This window comes from Tenrec ecaudatus, chromosome 2, assembly GCF_050624435.1.
Source record: "Tenrec ecaudatus isolate mTenEca1 chromosome 2, mTenEca1.hap1, whole genome shotgun sequence".
Lineage (NCBI taxonomy): Eukaryota > Metazoa > Chordata > Mammalia > Afrosoricida > Tenrecidae > Tenrec > Tenrec ecaudatus.
The window spans coordinates 15,755,556-15,776,483 of record NC_134531.1 but is presented as its reverse complement, the minus strand read 5'-3'; the positions used below and the strand labels follow the sequence as shown (position 1 = coordinate 15,776,483).

Sequence of the window (20,928 nt, the reverse complement as noted above, 5' to 3'; positions counted from 1 at the left end):
ACTGCACAAGACTGTTGATGCCCTTGCACTAGACCACTGGTACCCTTGTACAAGACAGTGGGTGCAACCACATGCATGGGATTATAAAGCAAATAATAGCTCCTGGCAAAATATGTTGTTTTTCCCAAGTAAATTGCCACCATTTCAATTTGGGGCTAGAACAACAAGAGAGACATGCTAGGGACAGGGACAAGGAGGTGGACCTGGTTTTTTGGTGTGGGGAAGGGGAGGGGGCAGCAGGCACTGCTCAGCTCTGTTAATAATCACCAAAAGTCAGAGAGAGAGAAATGGATGTCATTCCAGACACATCCCATTGGCAGAGAGGGAGCCCACTGGGGTTTCAGAAGGAGCGCAATACGCAATGGGTCGGAAACAGGCTGGTCGTGGCGGGTTTATAAAGAGAAAGGAGCGGAGAGAAGACAAGCCACCGGCCAATACTCACAGGGCTGACTGATCACAGGACCTTCCTCCCTATGCTGAGACTAGGTGACATTCAGTCACAAGGTGGCCTCCCCACCTACTGCCCTATTAGCTTTATGATTCAAATTTAAGAAGCCTGGATTTGGGGATGTGATCGATTCCAGAGGTCAGCAGTTCCAAACCACCAGCTGCTTTGCGGGTGAATGACAGCTTTCTATTCCTTTAAACAGTTAGAGTCTCGGAAACTCTCGGGGCAGTTCAACCTTCTCCTGTAGGGTCACTATGAGTCCCCCCTTCTCCTATTAGGTCGCCATGAGTCAGCATCAACTTGATGGCAGAGAGTTTAAAGCAGAAAAGAAAAGATGGGTAATTTCAGGTTAAAAGCCTTTTTAAAGTTGCTGGCAGGATTTGGTCAGGAGTTTTTACCATTAATATTTGGTTTCCTGGGTCAGAAAATCCCTAAAATGAAAGCAAGTTATTTGTGTGACTAATTGTGGTCTCTGGGCAACTCACAACAAAGGCATGATCCAAAACAACAAACGAATGAAATTGTTGATCCCACGGAATCAGCATTAGCCAAAGGGGGCCGTGTCAAGGAAGCGATCAGAGCAGATGCAGGCAGGGCACCGGCCCCAACGTGCACGGAAGAGGAGAAGGCACGGGGCGGGGCAGTTCTGGGTGGTGGGTGGCCATCTCAATGCTGTGGCTTACGTGGGGAAATGTCCTTAGATGCCGGTGAGTCGATTCCACCTCACGGCGACCGTGTGCACAGCAGAACGAAACACACCTGGTCCTGCACCATCCTCACCACGGTCGTGATGCGTGAGCCTATGGTTGTGGCCACTGTGTCGGTGCGTCCATCTCTTCCAAGAACTTCCTTTCTTTCCATGACCCTCTGCTTTATCAAGCATGATGGCACGTTTTCCCCAGGGACTGGCCCCTCCTGAGAACACATCCAAAATGCGGGAGACCAAGTCTCCCCATCCTCACATCTGAGGAGCATCCTCCAAGATAGACTGGTCTGTTCTTCAGGCAGTCCGGGGAAGTACTAATATTCTTCTCCAGCTGTGGGAGAATACAGTGTGGGAAAGGAAGTAGGAATCTGAATTGGGGGCAAGGGTATGTGTAAATCAAACACTTGGAGAAGTAGAATTATTAACAAAAAATAAAAAGTGGGAGCAGAGATAAGGGAATGCTTGGGAAGCAAAATACAGGGGTCCTTGGGCAGATGTCTTGGTAGAATGAACAGGCAGATTTTCCTACATGCTCTGGGGGAGGAAGAGGTTATCTGCATCTCAGGGGTTCAGTCCCCAGTAACTGTAGGCTTCCGGATGGCCCTCCCACAGCCACTCGCTGGAAGACCATGTGTGGGTCCACTGGTCCCCAAAGGCTGGTCTGTTGGGGCACTGTTGGCCCTTTGGGTTTTTGAGGCTAATTAGTGCCTCTGACATGAGGAGGAATTCAACCAAGTGATTTTAAGGCCATTCCAGCTGGGCTCTAAATTGCTGATTCTAAGCATCTGTAACTTTCCTCTTGGAGAGAGAACATTCCTGAACGTTGGAATGCATTGTCAGGGGAGGCTCTGGAATGCCTTCCTGCAGGCCCTGACCCCACAGAGACAACCCCAGGTGTCTGCAATGATTTACACATAGGCCTGCTCCAAACTCCAAGGGATTAGCAGGCACCACACCCCCAGCCCCAGGTATTGTTGTACCTGAGATTTACTGTGAGCTGATGTCCTCACGTGTCTGCCAAGCTGGCTGCAGCCAGACCTGTAACTCAAGACTCCTGTAACTATGTGTCCCCATGCAACCAACATCCTGCTCTCAAAGAAATAACTGCCTGGAGGGGCTGTTCCCTTCACAGCAGGGATGCCAAGTTCCCGTGCAAAGGGTTCTCAAATGCCCATGGGTGCTCGGTCAGGACAAACTTTCCCCGCTCCACGGTCAAAGGAGAGAGAAGTAGAGGCAGTTTTATATAATCACCCCCCCACACACACACACTATATATGGAGGCTTCAAAAAGATCATGAAAAAAATGGAGTTGAAGAAGAGTGGAATGTTTGCATCAATTTTTTTAAAGACACGTGTGTAGGTGTGTGTTTATGAGTATATTTTACAATTTTCTACACCCAGAAAGATTTACACTCTTGGAAATCCACTGGGGCAGTTCTCCCCTGTCCTATAGGGTCACTGAGTCAGCATGCACTCCATGGTAATGAACGTGATGGTGTTTTAATTTGCGGACGTAATATAGGAAATATCTAGATTGATGGATGTCGATAGGGTCAGGACTCAGAACTGTCAGCAGATCTGGTGGCATTAGCTCAGGACCAGTGTTTTCCTTCTCGCCCACTTGTCACAAGCCCTTTGGTACAGGAAACGCAGTCAAGCCACAGGTCAGTCAACTCGTAGCGCTGTGCTGTTTGTGTGACACATTGACTACAGGCGGCTCAGCCTTCAGGCTTCACCAGGTCATGTTTGCACAGTTGGGGACTTTTTTCTCCCAGGTCCACAACAGACGCATCGCACTGGGTAAATCTGCTGCACGCGGCCTCTTCGGAGTATTGATGAGCAAGGAAGGAAGTTACTTGGAGGGCCAAGGGGCATCTGCCCCAAGTCCGGGGCTTGTCAATGGCCTCTGGTGCATGGGAAAGTTGGACGCTGGAAAAGGAAGAAAAATCAGTGCATCTGAATTGCGGGGCTGGCAAAGACTGCTGAGAGTAGGGCTGAGAAAGGACCGATGGATCTGTATGGGAAGACATACGGCCAGAGTGCGCTTCGAGGCAAGGGTGGTGAGACCTTATCTCACATCCCTTGGATGTGCTGTCAAGAGACACCAGTTCCTGGAGCAGGACATGATGCTCCGTAACATGGAGGGGCAGCTGGAAAGAGGAAGGCCCTCCAAGAGATGCAACAATGGGCTCAGGCGCCGGAACAGCTGTGAGGATGGTGTAGCCTTGGGCCGTGTTCCCTTCTGCTGTGCATGGGGTCCCTGTGGGTCGGGATGGACTGGCGGCCCGGAATGGCATCAGACAACAGGTACACATGTGATGTGACCCAGCACAGTTCAAAAGCCCTGTGGCGATTTCCTCCTGTGCCCATTTTGGCCCTGCGCCCTCCTTTCCTCCCCTCCTTTGGGGTCAACAATCAGAGGCCGGCTTGCGACAGTAACCACAAGCTTACAGGAACCCTGCGTGAGGCGTAGACCTGACCCAGAGGGTTTCTCAGCCATTATCACCACCAGCGGAGACCAGTGCAGATCAGAGCAGACGGACAGTTCTTGTTTGCCATGGGGCTCTTAAGTTGGTTCGAACTACCAACCTTGTGATTAGTAAACAAATGCTTTAACCATCGTTCCACCAGCACCGCTTCCTGTACTCAAATGGGTTGTGGATTGAACTGAATCTTTTTAAAAAATCATTTTTATTGGAGGCGCTTACAACTCTTGTTACAATCCATCGATCAATTAGACCAGACATATTTGTACAACTATTGCCAACGTGATTGAACTGAATCTTAAGCCCAAACCAAACCCACTGCCATCAAGTTCATTCTGACTCATATCGAGCCTCCCTGCGGGTTTTCAAGACTGTCACTCTTTGCAGGAGTAGAAAGCCCATCTCTCTCCCTTGGTGCGGCTGGCGGTTTCGAACTGCTGACCTAGCAACCAAACGCATAATTGCTGTGCCGCCGGGGCATAGTTGGGTTTAAAAAGAAAAATCAAGAAACAAAATATCGACGCACCTAAGAAAGTCAGAAAGGTCCCTGGTGGTGCGTAGGTTAAAGCATTGCCAGTGACCCCAGAGGAGAAAGGCGAGGCTGTCTGCTTCCAAAGGTCCCAGTGTCAGAGAAACTTTCTAAGGCAGTTCGACTGGTTCTCCAGGGTCAGAATCAACTAGATGACAGTAAGTGTCTTTTTTATTTTTAGTTCTCTCTTTTTTAAATAAACAATGTTCTTCTTTTTAAAATAAACAATGAGTTTATTAAAATGCATTCTTAGGTTCTGTGGAAATGACCCACATTTAAGAACCTGTTGTAATAACACAGAATGTCCACTAGAGGACACTGCTGTCAAAGCACAAAAGATCTCAAATCCTGAACTTGAAGAAACTGGGGTCCTTTTTCATGTTGTTGACGGTGAATTGCTTTTGCAAAAGAAATGGACCCCTCATTTCTAAGGATATGTTTACGTAAAAATTGCAAAAGGCACTTTGAACTCAAGGGGAGACATTCGTATGTGGTCAACAGAAGCTGAAAGTAGCCAACTTGCTTCATCCCAAATTAGCCGGAGAACGAAGGCCAGCGTGCTTTCAGCAGTGTGAATGGCGGCGCTGGCAATGAATATCGAGAGTCCTGGCTGATGCCAGAAGAAGAACACATCTGCTTTGGAAGAAGTACAGCCAGAGTGCGCCTTCCAGGGAGAAAGCGGAGACTTCACCTCACGAACTTTGGACACGTTGTCAGGAGAGACCAGTCCCTGAAGAAGGACGTCGCCACGCTTGGTACAGTAGAGGGGCAGCAGGAAAGAAAGCCTCCGCAAGATGGATGGACACAGGGCCTGCGACAAGACAAACAGAACAGTAATCAGAAGTGTTTCGTTCTGTTGTGAGCCGGAACGATGAGAACAGGCTTGATCCCCGGAGCCCTGGTGGCGTGAACTGACAGACTTGATAGCCGTGAGTTTGAGGGTTGAGGTAGCATGATGGCTATAGCGCCCACCTGCCGAAGGGAAGTCGGTGGTTCAAAGCCAGCAACTGGTCCCTGCTTCTGTAGGGACGACAGCCTTGGAAACTCTATGGGGCGTTCCACCCTGTCCCATGGGGTTACGATGCGTTGAAATGGCCTGGCTGGGAGTGGGTTCTGTTGAGCTTTGGAAGGTCGGTATAACCAAGCTCAAGCCATACTCAAGGTCGGTATGACTCCAAGAATACAGACCAAGACAGATAACATGCCAGCCTTGTTAATGTCAAGTTGTGCCTGCTCTGCTGAAAATTGCCCCCCTCCCCCAATTCCTACTGCCACCCCCAGGCAGGACAACGTAGCTGCAGGAGCCTCAGAACAAGTCTGAGGCATGGCGGACATCTCCTTTCAAATGAAACTCATGGTGTCCAGCTGAGAGAGGGTGATCCTTCTAGAAGCCGTGCTGCCGTTTGCTCCTTGAACTCTGGGTGCTGGGCCCCTCTGTGGTTGGAGCACAGACAGAAGGACACTGGTGTTCCTGGGGCTAAGACCGCAGGCTCGAATGGATTTTGTTTGCTTGTTGTTTCCCACAATGGCCTTAAAACAAAATCGTGGCTCTCAGAGCACCCTCAGGGGTGTCAGAGTGGAACTGTGCTCCACTGGGTGTCCAGGTAGGGGGTGAGGCGTTGAGTTGCTAGTCAGAGGCTGAGGTTTCAACCCACCAGCAGCTCTGTGGGATTTTTGACGAGACAGTGTGCTCCCGTGGCGACTGACAGCCTGGGAAGCCTTACCGAGCAGTTTCACTCTGCGGTGTCCGGACGCACCGAGTCAAAACGGACTCCGTGGCTGCTCCCAAACCAAGCTCACTGCTTGGAGTCAGCTCTCACTCACAGCAGCCCTGTCAGACAGCAGAGAACTGCCCCTGTGGGTTTCTGAGACTGTAACTCTATGAAAGCCTCGTGTTGCTCCCGCGAAGCGACTGGTGGTCTCGAACTGCAGACTTTGTGATCAGCAGGCTCCCCCAGGGCTCTTCCAATGGCTGATGGCGGTGGGTTTAGTTTGGTTTGGTTTTTGTCAGATGACCAAGCCTTCATTCTGATGATCCACGCTTTTTTTTTTAAAGGTTTGGTTTATTCATGAAACACTTGTTTTTCAAATGCCTTTGGTTTGTCCCTGAAACTAAAAGGAAGTCTCTTAGACTGCGAGATGAGGAACCGCTCCAGCAGCACATGGAGAGGGAGAGGGTGTGGTGGGAACCCAGGAACTGGGTGGCGTCAAAGACAACATCCTTGAAGATGGCAACCGTATAAAAATGCTTGACTCAATTGATGCATGAAGGTCACCAGAGCTGTAAGCCCTCCATAAAACGATTGAAAAGAAAAGAAAGCCTAATCATCATACACACAAAAGACAGCGACAAGGTGTTTACTAGGTCATTCTCACGTGCCTGCGGCAGTTAGCCCAACTCCACAGAAGGGCCATTGTGGACCTACTCTGTCCAGGAGTTCCTGAGAAGCCTGACCCACAGAGAGCCGGGCCAGTGTGGGGCTGTCCCAGCAGAGTAAGAGGCTTTTCGTTGGCATTCTGATTTAGCACAAAATCCCGAAACACTGAAGTGGAATTGTGGGAATGGCAAGGAAGAGCAACTCGACACAAGGTGTTAAAGAATGCTCTCTAGTTCCTGCTTTCTTCCCCTGATCAACCTCCCTCTACCAGGAAAGATCATTCCATAGACCTAGGTCCTTGTGGTGGGGAAAGCAGAGGGCCCCTGAAAATGAGAGAGGGCCTCCAATGAGATGGACAGATACAGGGCTGCCACCTGTACTCCAGCATGCCACTGAGTGTGAAGGCGACACAGGACCAGGCGGCATTTAATTCTCTCGCCCACCAGTGGCCACAGCTCAGAGCCAACCAACCATAGCAACATCCCCCTTCAATATCTATCTCTTTTAAAAATCCATCTATTGTTATTTCTTTTTTCTATTGTTATTTCTAATTAGATGCATAGCTCTTAGTGAGCTCTGTAGACGTTTTCTGCTCTTGTTTGTTTTAAGAGTTTTATTGGCACTTCAAGACTTACCTGCTTGTTCTAGTCCTTTTTTTTAAAGGTCTCCACAAATGTCCCAGAGACTCATAGTGCACTTGGTATTTCTCAATCATATTGTTCCCTTGAGCTGCTTAAAGCACTTGACTGAAAGGTTCCCTTATTCTCCATGACCTCTGAAAGGGAGCGAATGATAGGGACAGGCACGGGCCTTTCAACATCAGGAATATATAGAGCACAGTGAAGCCAGTTGTGCCAAATCACATAGCCCTCAGTGGGCTCACAGGGCTTCCCTCTCAACAACTTGGATAAACACCACACGATGAGCCACCACACAACTCCCCGCCATCAATCGAGTCAGGTCCAACTCACAGAGACCCTACAGGAGAGGGTAGACCTGCCCCCGTAGGTTTCTGAGAATGTAGCTCTTCAAGGCAGTGGAAAGTCTCTCCTTCAGAGCAGCTGGTGTTTCGAACTGCTGACCTTATGACTAGCAGCCCAGCCTGTGACACAGCAAGAGCTGACCACTAAATACCCACGTTAGGTGAAGGATCCTTGGTGACACAGTGGTGTCACCAGAAGGTCAGTAGTTTGAACTCACCAACAGCTCATGGGGAGCACTGCCTTAAAGATCTGCTCCCAGAAAGATTTAAAAACCAAATCAAGGGCCTAAACATGCATGGCCACAGAGTCAGTTCCGACTCTTCATGACCCTGGAAGACTGAATGGAGCTGTCTCAAAGCGTTTCCAACACTGCGAACTTTATGAAAGTAGACTGCCACATTTTTCTCCTGAGGAGAGGCTGGTGGGTTTGAACCACTCAACTTTCAGTTAACAACCATGCCCTTTAAGCAGGCTCCTGCCCTGTGAGGATTGCAACCTAGAAACCCCTACAGGATAGTTCTAATGTCTCACAAACTGCCGCTATTCATCAGAATACACGCAACGGCACCCAATAACAACAAGATCAAAGTGAAATACCTCTTGCACATAATGTAAACCGGGAATTGTCGTTTATGGGGACTTTTCATTGTGGGTTAAGGAGCCCTGGTGGTATAATGGTTATGCATTGGGCTGCTAACTGCAAGGTCAGCAGTTCGAAACCACCAGTCACTCCATGGGAGAAAAACGAGGCTTTCTACTCCAGGAAGAGTTACAGTCTGGGAAACCCACAGGGGCGATTTTGTTCTGTCCTACAGGTCGCTATGAGTTGGAATCCACTCCATGGCAATGAACTTGTTTTTTGTGTTTGGTTTTTCATTTTATTTTGTTTTCATTGTGGCTTAGACACGGGGCTGGCTAACTTCAACGTTGGCAGTTCAAGCCCAGCAGCTACCCTTTGGAAGAAAGATGAGGCTTTCTGCTCCCATAAAGATTTCAAATTTTACAGCCTTGAAAACCCGAAGGGCCAGTTCTATTCCTTTCTGCATTGTCATGAGTCAGAATTGGCTCAATAGTCTTGAATATGGGTTTCTGTGATTGGGATAAAAATGTCTCTGATACTCTTGAAATTCATAAGACTCCAAACAAAAATAGCACTAGTACCTTGTCAGGATTTAATTTCACTGGGCCCTCACGGGTTCCCCCTTTCCCCAGTCCAATCTGAGCAAGGCCAGTTCACCTCCCAGCATGGCATGAGGAAGACAGGCATCCACTGAGCTGAACCATCAACCCAAATTTCCTGACTTTCCATGACTCGGACAGGTGGGCCACTCATCTGCGGCCTTGGGCATCTCTGTGGGCTACCTTTGTTTAGAAAGCCTTAGCCAATCCTCGGCCATGGAAAAAGTGCCATCTCAATTCCCTGCTGACCCACATCCTAGACAACGTGACTGGAGATCGAGGTCACGACTGACCACAACCCTGCTCTCCAGAGGAGTTGCTGAATGGTCACATTCTTTAGAGGTGATCTGGCTGGGGTTGAGCATCAGGGCGTCACGTAGCTCCATGTAGGTGCTTCTGATGGCAAAGCTACAATAGAACCAACCGTATACTAAACATGACAGAAACCCTGGCGGCACAATGAGTTCAGCGTCAGGCTGTATGTTGGAAGGTCAGCAGTTCAAACCTACCTGATGTTCCACAGGAGAAAAATGAGGCTGCCCATTCATGTAAAGATGTATAGTGTTGAAAATCCTATGCGGCAGTTCTACTCTGCCCCATAGGTCGTCACCAGTCAAATTCGATCTGACAGAAGTGGGGTTGGGGGTTAATAAATAGTGTTCATGCAAGAAGAGTTGTATACACATCTCAGGACAGCCTGTGTAGACTGCAGTGAAGAGTACCCGGCTGACCAAGAAGGAAGGGTCTGGTGCCCCAAAAGGAGGAGGAGGAGGAAGGGCAGGGGGGAGGGGGAGGGGGAGGGGGCGGATAATCAGCCAAAGTCTTCCGAATCTTAATGAGCGTGGCTAAAATGATGACCAGGCAGGCAGTGGCCCCAGAAGGAGGAGAGGGCCTAAGAGAAAGGCTAGACCAGAAACTGCGGTGCTGGAGAGGAATGTCGAACGTACCAGGGACGATTTAAAGAACAAACCGAGCTGTCTTGGAAGAAGTGCGGTCAGAGCGCTCCTTACAGGCAAGGGTGATGAGACTTCATCTTACATACTTGGGACATGTGGTCAGGAGAGACCCGTCCCAGGAGGAGGACATCATATTGGATAGAGTGGAGGGGTGCTGAGAAAGAGGAGGGCCCTCAATGGGCTAGGCTGACACCATGGCCCTACTCGATGGCACCGAACAACAACAGCAACACCAGGAGGCTGGGATAGGCAGTGATACTGACATGAATACTGATGGGGGTAGAGAAGGCAGGGGACTGTACGAAGGGATTAGATGGTTCAGAAGAACACTGACGTTTCCCACGCTGGTGGGGGGGATTAGAAAGGAAGATTAAACAGGTCAGATATACTAATGGTTAGAAGCTATTGAGTCATGCCCGACCCGCATCTTCTCATTCGATCCTCACCACAGCCCCGTGCTGTGGGAACGACTTGAAGAGTCGACAGGCCTAACCGATGTAACGCAGCCAACGCCACCAAACCCTAGTCATTGGTACTACACACACACACACTCACCCCCTGGTGTCTGGATAGCACTGGAGAGGTGGACGGAAACAGGAGGCCAGATAAGGGACAGCAGGGAAGAAGGGTGGGACAGAAGAATCAAAGACGACACAGGACCCCACAGAGAGCATCGTGTACCCAAAGGAGGAGGAGCAAACTGCAACATGTGACTGTAGAGGGCTGGTGGCATAGCTCTGAGTCCATCTGGGAAACCCGCATAATGTGGAGAGAGCGTTAGCTTTCCTGAAGACTGAACGCACAGAAGGGATTATCCGTCATGGAATAAAGCTTCGGGAAGACTCACTAGAAAGGGCTGGCAAGGGCTCTAAGGAGGAGTCAGTAGTCAGTGAGGAGCCCTGTGGGTGGAGTGGTGATTCCGACATGGTCTCAGAAATCCACAGGGGGTCACTATGAGTCAGCACTGACTCAATGACAGTGGGAGAGCAGTAGGCAGTGGGAAAAGCCTACAGAGGAAGCCGGGGTAGAAGGGGACTGCGTGGGTGAGGGAGATAAATTGCCAGAGGGCATTCCTTGCTAATGACATGTCATGCAAAATGAGCCCCAGCCCCTCCTGGTTACTTCCCTGGCCTCTGCACAGCCAGGGCACTGGCACACTGGGTCTGTCGTCAGCTGGTCATCATCCCTGGGGAAACCAGAATCTTAGGAGCCACGGCTTTGGTGGAGGAAAAGAAGTTACTGCCTGGGAGCTGCCAGACCCTGCAGAAGGGGAATTGGCTGATCTAGGGGGCTTTGCCTGGCCTGGCGAGGGGAGGAAAGAGAAACTGCCTCACATACATCCTTTTCCACGGGAAAGTCTGGAACAGAGAGCAATTTGCTCTATGTACAACTGTACACTGCTTGTTGGAAAGGTGTGGGACCTGGAATTGCCCCCCAAAGATCCGTGGGAAGGACAATGATGGAGCATCTCAAAGGGAAGCTTCCCATGGGCCCCAGAGAAGTGGACGCTATGCGGCGGCTACAGCTCGAGGGTTTCAGCCTGTGTTTCTCATCGCAAACCGTCTCTCCTGCAACCGTTCCATTTGGAAACCGTCTCAGCCAGCTACGAGCGATGTCATAGGCTTTCCCAGCAGTCCTGTCCTTGTGCTATCTCTGGCCTCTGCCGAGTCATGTTGAAACAGTTGGGGGGAGTCCATCATGCTTAAGCTTCCAGGAAAACACGTTTTAAAAAGCCACCCTGGACAGTGAGCTTGGATGCGGTGGCATTCCTGCTGCCGTTCCGCTCTCTCCGTGGCTCTTCATGGGACCTATCGCCAGGCCCCCTCTCCTGTGGAGCCTTGGGTGACTTTGACCCCAGCCTCTCTTTGATGAGCAGTTGCACATTCAGCCAGGGTGGTGGTTGTGAGGCGCGGTAAGTCAGTTCCGACTCACAGTGACCTGCGACACCACAGCCTGAAACCCCGCCCAGTTCTGCGCCACCCTGCCCCCCTTCCCAAGTTTGAGGCCATTGTGGCAGCCACTGTGTCTGTCCTTGGTGGGGGGGTCCCTTTCTTTTGCTACCTCGGCCATTGTGTTTTTTCCTTTTTACTGCACAAAAGGATGTCACAAAGAGGCTCTGAGTCAGTCATGGTCAACTCCTTGGGGCATTTCACCCTGTAGATGCTGTTTCAGAATGGGAGGGGGGAGAGCAGGGGAGGGGAGGGCCAGGAGAAGGCAGAGAAGGGCAGGGCAGCGAACAGAGCAATGCGCTAAAGTGCCACACACACTTGGCACATGTGTCCCCTCCCTCCACATCTCCTCTCCCACGGGAACCTGCAGGGAACTGTGTCTCGGTGCACATCACAGCCCATCTCTTTGGCAAAGAACTCTTCTGAGGTTCTGACTTTCAGTGCGACTTCAGAGGCGTGATTCATTTATGTCAATTAAGGAGTCTTCTGCCAGGACCCGCCTGAAAACAGAACGTATCTCATTTTAATGAACCGCTGCGAACATGAAGCTAAACTAAGACTGTTTGTGTGTGCCAAGCTCCCTCCCGTTTTATTTGTTGGGGATTTTAACCACATGCAGCAAAGTCCAGTAAAAAACTTTACAAAACTGTATCAGGTAAAGAGATGATTGGGGAGGGGGCAAAGGCAGGAGGAAAGGGTCGTGGGACAAATAACACTTGGTTTCTGAAAATTCCAGCCCCATAATGGCGGTGAGAGAGCACTTCAGAGAGCTCGTGGACGAATCTCACCATCTTTTGGTTCCATCTTTCCTTGGACGTGCTGAAGCCCCTGGTATATGGTTCAGGCCGTTTAAAGAAAAAGAAGGGCTGCTTGTGGTGCCCAGGCGAAGCGCTGGGTTGCTAAGTGACAGGTCGGCGGTTCAAACCCCCCAGATGCTCCGTGGGAGAAAGGCGTGGCAGGCTGCTCCCACAGAGATGTCTTACAAACCCAGTGACCCCGAGTGGACTGGATGGCAGGGGGTCTGGTTTTGGTTTGGAAAGAAAATGGGTCCCCAGGAGGTCATTTTAGGGTGAGTCAATGGACACAATTCTGGAATGGGTCAGAACTGGTCAGTATTCCTGATGCAGGATGAGGTATCCCGGCACCTATCGTGGCCTCTTCCCCACTTCTCCCCATCCTCCTCTTCTTAATCTGATTCCTACCTCTTGCTCCCTTTTGTAATTTTCAAAAGCCTGGCCAGGGCCTCATTAAGACACAGGGCCATTCCTGCACCCTGTGAACAGTCGCACAGTCACCGCCTCTGGTGGGTGGAGAGGGAAAGATGGTGAACAGTGGGTGCCAATTTTAGCTCAGGATCCAGTCATGTTACTTGTTACCAGAGTCATTGGAAGCCACCCATTGTGGGATGTGGTGAACTTGAATGACCGTCCCCAGACACAGACCACGTCTACATAAGAGCAAACAATGGGGTCTGGCATGAAGTAGCACAGGGCCCGGAATCTTGGCGGGTGGTTTCACCACTTCCACGTGGGATTGTCCCTGGGTGGGGGTGGGGGGGAGATATTTAAGGCAGATATTTTTCTAATATGAATATATCACAGAGGCGAAATGACCCATAACATTTGCTCGCTCTCTCTCTCTCTCTCTCTCTCTCTCTCTCTCTCTCTCTCTCTCTCTCTCACATTCACACACACATAATAGATGATAGATAGATGATAGATAGATAGATAGATAGATAGATAGATAGATAGATAGATAGAGATAGAGTGACAAGATAGATTGACAGTTGCCTCTGAGTCAACTGAATTATGTTGCTTTTATGTACAACCCTGGTGGTGTAGTTGTTACATGTTGCAGTGCGATCTGCATGACTAGCAGTTCAAAACCACTAGCAGCTCCATGAGAGAAAGACTGGGCTTTCTACTCCCATCAGCAGTTTCAGGAACCCACACGGGGTCCCTATGAGTCAGCGTTGACTCGATGGCAGTGAGATTGGTTTGGTTTCTGTACAACCAAAAAAGATGGCACTTGGTCCACTCCCTTCAGCTCGTATGAGTCCACCATTGCGGCTATGGTGTAAACCCAAATCACCACGGGTCTCTCTCATCCTCCTTGGCCCCATATTCAACAAACATGAGGTGTTCGTCTAGCAAATGATAACTTCCGGGGGCTTGTCCAGAATAAGAGTGTCATACGGTGGTCTGCCTCAGTCAAGAAGGCTCCACGGGCTCATTTTCAGAAGGCGATCTCCAGGACTTGCTGTGTGGTCTGACTCTGCAAGTGCCGCTGAAGCCTGCCCATCCTGGGTGATGCTGCTGGTACTTGAAATACCAATGGTGTGGCTTCCAGTGTCATAGCAGCATGCAAGTCATCGAAGTATGACAAACTAACCGAGGATGCACAAAAAGAAATGGGGTGAATCCCTTCAGTTCTACAAATGCCTTGGCATGTGTATTAACACTGCTCACAGGCAAGCCAACCTGGAACAGGAAAGTTTGCTAAGCACCCACAGGTGAGCTACATCAATCCAGGACAAATTTTTCCATCGTTGTTCATCAGACAAAGTGCAGTGGACAAGATTGCCTCCTGGAGCATCGGGGCCTGGGTCAAGTATGCTCAGAAATGCTCTGGGCTTCAAAGTTTTATTTTCTTTCTCTCTGAAATAATAATAAGAGGACCAGGTAGTTTGTGAAGGCCTGATGCAGGTCTCAAAGCACAATGAACTACTAACACAGAGGAGAAACTGCTTGCTGACAATCCCCACTCATGGTGATTGCGTGTGTGTCAGAGAACTGCCCTCCTCAGAGTTTTCAGTAGCGGTTTGGAATTCCAGAGGTGGACATCTCTGGATAGACTCCAACCGTCAACCTCTTGGTTAGCAGCCATTTGCACCACCCGAAGGCAATCTGTAATATGATGTGGCATCTACCAGTGGCATTAAGCATCAGCGTCCCATGTCTCAGCTGTGTGATCTTTGGAAGCTCAGCTGATTTCATCCATCCAAGAGAGAGAAAAATACCTCTGCTATGGGGTTTGGGTAAGGTCTGAATCCTTTAAGTGTAGATGAAGTGTCTGGCTTGTGGGCTGTGTCAATGGATGTTAGCAGTGTCCTTTCTAAAATGGTATGATTTCAAACATCCAGGAATCTGGGAAGTTTGCCCTTCTGGAACATAGCTAGATAATTTAGTCCAAAATAGTTCCACTACAGCTTATTGCTCACTGGAGCATGAGAAATAAACAAATCTGGGTCAGTATCATTGAAAAACACTCATGGATGGAAGCACTGCATTGAGCACTGACTTGTTTCTTTTTTCTTTTTTTTTATCGCATTTGTTCCAAATCACTTAGGAATCAAAAGTAAGTTAAACCAAGATGGGAAAGTGACGTCTTTACAGAGTTTATATAACTAATTAAATTTAGGTTTCTAGCAGGCCAAGGACAAATAGCTGAGTACAACCAAATAGTTCCTTTGAACTTGAGATGTTTTACTTCAAAGACTAGCCAGCAGGATCAAGCTGGAAGTTTCCGGAGGTCCCTGGTTTCCCTATAACAAAGGTGTCACGGAGGAGGGAGACTTTCTGGGGAAAGGTCAGGCAGAATGAAAGGAGAAGGCCCTCAAAGCGTGGCACGGAGGCTGTAACAATGCATGAGAACAGTTGTGAGGATGGTGAAGGATGGGGAATTGTTTTGTTCTGTTGTACATAGAGTCACTATGGGTTGGAACCAACTCAATGGTACCTAACAACAACAATTTCAGAGCACCAAGGATGCTTGCAGTGCCCAATGTCAGGCTGTTGTAGCACCGTTGCAATGCAATGAATTATTTAATATGGCTCTTCTAGCCAGAGATTTTGTTACATCCACCAAATGGCTTTTTCCTGAGAGGCTGGGTAAGAAGGTGGGGGAAGATGTTAGTAGCACTGTAGGATTCAATTGTAAGTGAGTATTGAAAGGGTTCTTGTGATTGCTATTGTGCTGGGTGTAAAAATGAGCCATCTCAGTAATGGGACGGGGATGGGTCTAACTACTAATAAAGAAAGAAGAACCAGAAGTAGAGCATGTCCTTTGGACCCTGAGAATCCTGGCTCTTTGAGCCAAGAGACACTGTTGACAGCTGAGAAGTGGCAGAGAACTAGCAGCATCAGAATCAGGAGCAGAGCATGAGTCAGAGTGGTGGACTTCCCAGCCCACGGCACAAGTGAAGCAGAGTGTTCTCAGGCAGGAGACTGGTTTCTATAGTGGGTATTTAATTGAGGGAGTTGACCCATTGAACTAGATCTGAGCTCCTTCAGTCTGAGGCTGTGGGTGGAATGATGTGCACTTTGGGCATGACACCCTAAAAGGGCCTTGTATGAGCAAGGCAGGACCAATAATGTCAGTGGTTGAGATGCCAAAGAACAGCAAGAGGTCTGCCTATAGGTTCAACTGAGAAAAGGTTGTATTGCCCACAGGCCTAACTGTATCATGAGCATTTCTCATCTGTTAAAGTCCTTAAGAAGCCCCACAGTTGTGGGTGTCGCCTGTGAGTTCGATGTGGCCATTGCGATGAATTCTCAAACCCGGCTGAGAAGTAGAGCACGCTGTGGGAGGGACAGCTGATGTGGTTGAAGCACAGGGCTCGGCAGACCTCTCACTTTCATCGCCTTGGGCGATGCTAATGTGAAGTTTGAGTTTCCCTACCCCTTGTGCAACTAGAGCAGGTGAGAAGTCACCCTTACACCCTTATGCCACATTCTTCTTTTTTCCTTTTTCACACATTACATAAATTCCAACTCATAGTGACTCAATGGGACAGAGTAGAATTACCTCACCTCATACGGTTTTACAGGCTGACATTCTTAGGGGAACAGACTGAAATCCTTTCTCCCTTAGAGTCAGAGTGTTTGAATCACCAACCTTCCTGTTAGCAGCCAAACTCTTCCACGTCTTGTCACCAGCACTCCTTACAGGAAGAGACATGAGAGGCGATGTGTGTTTGAGACTGGGGCCTGCCACTGACTCACTTCCACGACAAAGGGATGTGGCCCCAATCTTGTGCTCACACCTGCGAAGTGAATGTATAACGTCACACCAATTTTTCTCACTGTCTCTTTATAAATACAATGCTGGTCTTTGGAAACTCCAAACACTGAAACAAAATTAAGAAATAAAACCCCAGAGGGATCCTCAATCAGATTCCCTTTTCTCCAAAGAAGAGTTTTTCTCCCATTGTATGAGGGGACTTCACAAAGGTTCATGAGGGATAAAAATGACACTATCTTTCCATTCCATTTTTCCATGAGCCCTTGGAAGTCCCTCATATCTCCCTCAGTAGAGGGAGGGGAAAAAAATCTGTTTCCATGGAGTTGATTCCAACATATGGTGGTGCAGGGTTCCAACGTATGGTGGTCCAGTTGATTCCAATGAACATGGGTGGTGCAGGGTTCACCCTATGGACTGCTACACAGAAAGTAGAAGGTTCAAGTCCACCACGGGCGCTCAAGAGAAAAATCTCGTAATCTCCTTCGAGGGGTCAACCACTGAAAACCCTACAGAGCAACGGCTCTCCTCTGAACTGCATGGGGGTTGGGGTTTCAATACTTACTTGCTAAGTGAGTGAAGGAAGAGTGAAGGCTGGTGGACGGCAGGTCCAGGGACTGTCTGACACGTAGATTTGTCCCTTCCTCCCCATGGATGACTATGAGTTGGGATCAACTCCATGACAGTGAGCTTGCGTGCTCTCTGATCTGTCACTTGTTCCAACATTGTAGACGTGGTGGTACTTGCTGCTAGCCTACGATGAGATGTATGAAACAGTCAAAGAGGGAGAAAGGCGAGGAAGAGTGAGGACCACCCAGCAGTAAGGAAGCGAGAAGGATGCTACATAGATGTGAATGGATTGCTTGCAACTCCCTGTGAATGGGAGCCTATTGCCTCCCAAGCTGCAGGTGTTTTGTGCCATTGTAGGCAAGTGTTCTCAGAATGACTCCCTAAATCTTTGCTTACCTCTGGCAGAACATTCATATTGGATTGTACATTCATCATTTCCAAATTCCCTTAATCCAGGGAGGCCAGACAGCCCATCTTATCGGAGACTACAACTTCAGCTCTGTCTGAATGCTTACTCACAAGAGCGGGTGTTGAGCCCCGGGGGAAGTGTGGACGCTGACTACGTGATGAGAACATAGTGAATCATATGTTAAGAAGATGTGCTGCAATGTTTTATAGGTCTTTTTTATTTGAGGTTTCCATGTATCTTTGAGCATCTCATTCCCACAATACTTTTAGATGTCTTTTGTTTTACATCATCAGAGAGAATGGGAAGGTGATACAGGACTGGCCTTTTTTATAGTCTCTGTGGAGAAAGCCAGCAGAATTGAATTGGCTTGCTGCTGTCCCTGTCTAGGTATGTCAACATCAGCCCCAAACAATAGATGATTCCTCTTCTGACGTGGGGATAGTTTACTAATCTGTGGGGGAAGAGAAATGGAATCTTAGAGATGATGGAAGAGTGATTCAGTAGACATAGTCAGGAGATGAAAGTGATGTTCAGAATACAAACATGGCCTTGATGTTTGGCGCTGCCAATCATAGAAGATCAAAGCTAAAGGGGCTGTAGACATTGTGGTTGTTTGTCACTGAGTTGACTCCTACTCAAGGTTCACACACGTACAAGAGAAGGAAGCATCACTGAGCCCTGCATCGGCTTGATGGTCATTGGCGTGCTGAATCCATGGTTGCGACCACTATGGGTCTTGAGTGTATTTCAACATTGGACAAAGATGGGGCTTTCTACTCACATAAAGAATTTCAGTCTTGGAAATGCACAGGGGCAGTTGTACCTTGTCCTATTGGATCACTGTGAGTGGGCATCGACTCAGTGGCAATGAGTTTCATTTGATTGTTTGTAACAGTCTGTTGTCACCCCTGGACTGTCCAAAAGACACTTTTTAAAAAGTAGATGACCAGACCTTTCATCCTAGTTTTTCTTAGTCTGGAAGCTTTACCCATCCAAATGTGTCCAGTATTGGTGGTGCTGCTGGTACTTGAAATACCGGTAACCTAGCTTCTGGGATTATCCCAACATGCCAGCGGTCACAGTACAGCACCCTGACAGACACAAGCATGTGTGGGTGATCTAGCTGAAACATCCATCACGACTGATTACCAGGTTAGATTCGGCCGATTTGGCTGCTAAATGAGTGTCCCTTCCTCCCCTCCTGCTCCAGGCACACCCCTCTCAGAGCTACATGCTTGGTCAGAGAGGACAACCTTTCTACATAAAGGAGGACCATTCGAGAACATCCAGACAAGTTCTCAAGATTTTAAACAGAAAGATATCTACTAATCGTGTATAACAAGAAGTCCAGACATGGTTCAAGCTGAGCTGGAATAGACTCAGTGACAGTGGATTTTGTTGTTGTTGTTAGTGTTTAGTCATAGGATTATGAACCCTCTCTGTAGTTTTCTTGGTTCTAGAAAGCCAGTATGGTCTATCAAAGTGGCACACAGTCTGCCATCAGTTCTGGGGCTTCAAATCCTGTGTGTCTTCAGGCAAGTTACTTAACGTCTCTGAGCCTCAGTTTCATCATCTTTAAATTGGACATAATAATGGTACCTGCCTCTCAGGCTTATTGATAGCATTGAATCCCACAGCCATGGAGTTGTTTCTGACTCAACAATAGCATTTCCAGCTATAAATCTTTACATAGCAGACTGCCCCATCTCTCTCCACCAGTGGTCAGAGGGTTTGAACTGCTAACCTTTTGATTAGCAGCTGAGGGCTTTCGCCATTGTGCCATGGGAGCTTCTTGTATTGATTTAGTTAATACGAAAGGGTTTCCAAAAATTCATAGAAAAATTATTATTTAAATTATTTAATTAATTTAAAGGCCTTCCCATTTCATTTTTCCACCAACCTTTTGAAGCCTCTTTATATGTGTGACTACTGATTTGGGGTCTGGCATATACAGAGCATTATCGAAGTGTATTGTTTTAATTGATAAGTATCAGGTTTTTTATATTATCACATCATTTCTTATTTTTAAATATTTATTCATTGATGCCACAAGCTTGTTCCCAAAGCAACAAACCTCATGTGACACCACATAGGGCAGGAGGGAGGGCAAGAGGAGACGGGAGGAGGGATAAGAAAAGAAAGGCTTGTGGATTTCTCATTTGTCATTGTCACTTAACCAAGTCCAAATGCACTGCCATCAAGTCAGTTCTGACAGACAGTGACCTTATCGGACAGGGTAGAACTGCCCTGTGAGTTTCCAAGGCTCAAACTCTTTACTGGAGTAGAAAACCTCATCTTTCTCATGAGGAGCGGCTGGTGGTTTCAAACTGCTGACCTTGCTAGTAACAGGCCAACCATCTAGTCAGCCCTGACTGAAGGCAATACTATGTACAATAGCATGAAACACTGCCTGGTTTCACTCCATCCTCATCAGTTTTGCTGTGTCTGAGCCCATTGTTGCATCCAATGTGTCCATCCATTGCATTGGCTCTTTTACTGACCCTTTACCGCACATGATGTCTTTCTCCCAGGACTAATCCCTTCTGGCAAGTGGTCCAAAGTATGTGAGATCGAATCTCACCACATTTGTTCATTCTTCTTGCAGTCTGTGGTGTATTCAATGGTATTGCATTGCATGTTCTTCACCAACCCCAGAATCCAACAGTATCAATTCTTCTTTGATCTTCCTTGTGCATTATCTAGCTTCCATATGACTCTGAGGTGATGGATAAGAAGATGGCTTGGAACAAGCACCCTTTAGTTCTCAAAGTGACATCTCTGGTTTATGTGTTGATGTATTTATTTTTTAAACGGAGGCCTTTATTGAGGATTTACACATTGGGCTGCCGGCCACATGGTCAGCAGTTCAAAACTACCAGCCAGCTCCTCGGGAAACAAGATGAAGGTTTTTACTCCCACAGAGAGTTACCGTCTTGGGACCTCGCAGGGAGCAGCTCTACCTGTGTTAAAAGGTTGATGTGAGGCGGGATTGACTTGATGGCAGTTTGTTTGTTTTTTTGGTTTTTATTGCAGATAAAGAATGCCGGGGGTGTAGTAGGTTATGAGTTGGACTTCTAACTGCAAGGTCAACAGTTGGAATCTACCAGCCATTCTGGGGCAAAAAGAGCAGACTGTCTGCTCTCATAAAGATTTACAATCTGGGAAACCCTGGGGAAGTAGGTCAAAGTTCTGCTTTGACCTGTTCCTATTGCTATGAATGGAATCGCTCCAAGTACCGTGGGTTCGTTTTGAGGATTCTGCTGTAGATTTGTCCATTGTAGTGTGTCCTTTGATTTAACTGCCGCTTGCATCAAAA

The 20,928-nt window shown here is 48.2% G+C and overlaps 2 long non-coding RNA genes across 3 annotated transcripts in view; one reads left to right on the top strand and one right to left on the bottom strand.

The window, feature by feature from the left end:
- Window positions 1-20,928, top strand: part of LOC142438868 (uncharacterized) — a 71,786-nt gene that overhangs the window by 20,592 nt on the left and 30,266 nt on the right. The window lies entirely within an intron of this gene.
- Window positions 3,860-17,743, bottom strand: LOC142440712 (uncharacterized). The gene is made up of 4 exons (XR_012782887.1): window positions 17,600-17,743; window positions 17,199-17,387; window positions 16,511-16,658; window positions 3,860-4,980 (listed from the first exon to the last, which is right to left on the bottom strand). It is a non-coding gene; the product is annotated as an uncharacterized LOC142440712 (long non-coding RNA).